This window comes from Protobothrops mucrosquamatus, unplaced genomic scaffold (genome assembly GCF_001527695.2).
Source record: "Protobothrops mucrosquamatus isolate PMUCROS unplaced genomic scaffold, P.Mucros_1.0 scaffold2998, whole genome shotgun sequence".
NCBI classification, from domain to species: domain Eukaryota; kingdom Metazoa; phylum Chordata; class Lepidosauria; order Squamata; family Viperidae; genus Protobothrops; species Protobothrops mucrosquamatus.
The window spans coordinates 35,648-39,218 of NW_015389018.1; positions in this window are offsets into that span (position 1 = coordinate 35,648).

A 3,571-nucleotide genomic window follows, 5' to 3' on the forward strand; every position below is an offset into this window, starting at 1 on the left:
GCAGCCATGCCAGCGGGGTCCAAGCTGTTTTTGGTACAGGTAACTTGGCACTGGGTTAATTCTGTTGGTTCTTAACATGGGCATCTGCTATGTTTATTCTACCTCTCGACTGGCATGTAGCCAGACAGCGATATGGAGGACCCTGCGCAGAAGATCTCCCTCTCAGAGGAAGGCGGGCCCGGTCCCTCCTGGAAACTGCCAGGGAACCAGCCACGAGGGTCACAAAGGTGCATCTGAGCTACAGGCAACTTTGCCCACCCACCCACCCACCCAGCCCGCCCTTTGCCCTCCTCGCATCCTGCCCAGCTCCCCAAAACTGCCGGTGAGCATGAGTATGGCACCTCTTCCTCCCCTCCTGTTCCACAAATCTCACTTAACCCTCCCGGTTGGCACCTGGGTGCCACCTGAGCCTGGCACCCCTTGTGCCAGGCGGCACCTCCCTCCCCCCACCGTTGGGGCCTTCGTTCCGGCCCTCCTGGCGATGTTTCTCTGGCTGCAGGGCTCAAAGCCTTGGCACCCGGGCTGCCCTGCCAGGGAACCCAAATCCACACCTGGCTTTGAGGGTGTTTGGGCTACCCCAAAAAGCAGAGGGGGGGGGAGGGGAGGCAGGAGAAAGCCAGAATTCAGCTGGAATGCAAAACAAGCCAAGATGCTATGACAACCCCTCCCCCCCCCAGTCCTATCCTTAATTAGCCCTTCCCTCCTTTTGCAAAAATTCATTACGCAGTGTTTCTCAACCTTGACCATTTTGAGGCATGTGGACTTCAACTCCCAGAATTCCACAGCCAGCATTGCTGGCTGTGGAACTCTGGGAGTTGAAGTCCACATGGCTTAAAATGGTCAAGGTTGAGAAACAGTGCGAGGGTTAAAGTCTCCAGGGCCCCCGTGCAGGTTTACTGGCAAAACCTGAACCCAGAGCCTCCTGTGAGCAAACAATGGCAGGGTCCTCAGCATAAGCCCCCCTCCCCCCCTCCTCACTTTAGTAGGGTTTAGTGGAGTTCTTAGACTCCAGATGAACAAGGCACAGTGACCACCTTCATGCAATAGACTTATGTACCGCTTTACAGCCCTCTCTAAGCGGTTTACACTGAGTCAGCATATTTTCCCCCAGCAATCTGGGTCCTCATTTTACGACCTCGGAAAGATGGAATGACTGAGTCAAGCCTGGACCGGTCAGGATCGAACTCCTGGCAGTGAGCTGTGAGTTAGCCTGCAGTGCTGCATTCGAATCTCTGCGCCAACACAGCTCCTCCTGCAGTTAGGAGGCCCAAACCAGGAGGCAGATTAAGGCTCCCCACAATTGCCCCCACACCAGGCCCGGCCCCACCCCTCCTCCGCCCTCCCAGGGGATGACCTTGAAGGAGAGGGGGATCAGTTATCCAGGCAACAAGCACAACGTTGTAATTCGGGCTTCTGCAGGAGGTTTGGAAAACCTTCCCAGAAAAGACCCCTCCCCCAGTCACAGGAGTATAAGGGGGGAGGGGAGGAGGGGAGGGAGGAGGAGGAGAGTCAGACAGGGGAGATTTTGCTCCTGCAGCCATTTTTGCTATCGACCTCTTTTGCCTTCTTGGCCTGGTCTCCATCGTGGGACCTGCATCAACCTTGCCCACCTGATGTGGTCTGCCCCCTCCCCTTCTTATAGGCCTGGGAATTGGGGGGGGGGCTATCCATCTGAGAATCTGCATATACGTGTCCCCACTAGATGGGTGACCAATGAATGAATATAAATAAATGGAAAGGAAGGAAGGAAGGAAGGAAGGAAGGAATGGAGGGAGGGAGGGAGAAGGAAGGAAGGGAGGGGGAATGAAGGAAGGAAAGGAAGGAAGGAAGGAAGGAAGGAAGGAAGGAAGGAAGGAAGGAGGGAAGGAGGGAAGCTAAAGCAGTGCTGCTGTCCGGTTGGTGGAAAAGAATGCCCCTCCGGGCAGGGCCACATTCAGCCAGGGATCCTCCCAGACCATTGTCTGAAATGGTCTTCTGTCTGAGCAGGGGGTTGGACTAGAAGACCTCCAAGGTCCCTTCCAAGCCTATTCTTCTGTTATTGCCGGATGCTTCTCAAGGGTACTGGTGTGGGAAAGGAGGAAGGGAAGAGCCCCCCCCACCAGCAAAGGTCCTGCCAGGTGATCCAGGGCCGTGGGAGGGGGGCAGCAGTGGGAGGGGCGCCTAGTCTGGGCACCTGGGAATCCAAATAGGCCAGGGGTAGGCAACCTTGGCTCTTTTATGATTCGTGGACTTCAACTCCCAGAATTCCTGAGCCAGCCTGGCTCAGCTTGGAAACCTCTCCCTTTCCCCTCAGCATGGCTGGCTCAGGAATTCTGGGAGTTGAGGTCCACGAGTCATAAAAGAGCCAAGGTTGCCTACCCCTGGCCTAGGCCTAGGCTGCTTTATGACTGGTGGACTTCAACTCCCAGAATTCCTCAGCCAGCATGGGGGAACTATGGCCCCCTCATGACTCGTGGACTTCAACTCCCAGAATTCCTGAGCCAGCACGGCTCAGCTTGGAAACCTCTCCCTTTCCCCTCAGTGTGGCTGGCTCAGGAATTCTGGGAGTTGAAGTCCACGAGTCATAAAAGAGCCCAGGCTGCCCACCCCTGGCCTAGGCCTTCAGCTTGTGCCAGTCCCCAATCTGTGCCAGTCGCTCGAACTGAAGAGCAGCCCAGAAGAAAAGGAAGGGGTGCCTAGGAAAGAAGGTGGGGAGGGGGCTGGGGATGGCCCCTTGCCCAAGTGGGCCCCATATACACAACTCCGCAAAGTTCCCACCTTTCCCTCCATAGTGCTGGAGCTGGCGGGGGGGGGAAGAAGGGGAGAGCCTGCCTGGGCCTCCCACCCCACCTGGCTGCCAGTAAAGGTTGTGAGGAGGGTCCACTGGGGATCGCTGGGCCAAAGAAGGGGGCACTGGTGGGGCAGAGGAAATTGGGAGCACAGGCTCTCCCCCCCGCCCCCAGGGACAAAGGCCTTCCTTACCTTGAGGAGGGGGCGGGCAGAGGATAGACGGGGAGCATCGACCAGCCAGGTAGCCAATCAAAAAGGGTTCCCCCCTCCCCTCAGAGGGGGGGTCCCGGGGCATCCTGGCTGGGGGGGGCTCTGAACCCCACCCGCCCATCCCAGGGGCAGCCCTGGGCACCTCCCTCCAGGCCAGGGCTGTGAAAGGGGGCAGCTCACTCTGGACACCCCAGAAAACCACCACTGGCCTCAACCGGCTCTCAACAGACCACGATGGCTGGGAACGCTGGACATCGTAGTCCGCCAAGCCGGGGAAGATGATCGCTTCCGAAAATGCGCCACAGAGGCCTCGGGCCCTCTTCTGCAACCAGACCACCCGACGCTCCTCTGCCCAGCGGCCTGGATTTCGGCCCCAGGCCTGCCTCCCCCCCCCATGCTCCCCACCCCCGGGACCTGGGCAAAGCAGGGCGAAGGTGAGAGACAAGCAGCGCTGCCTGTGCTGGGCAGAGGGTCCGGCTCTCCCGCTGCTCTGGGTCTGGGGTCCGTTCCAGCAGGGTGCAGGGAGCCCCCCCCCCCGCCCGGGGCCTCTGGGGCAACTGGCTTGCTTGCAACCCAGCCCGGGGGGGGGGTT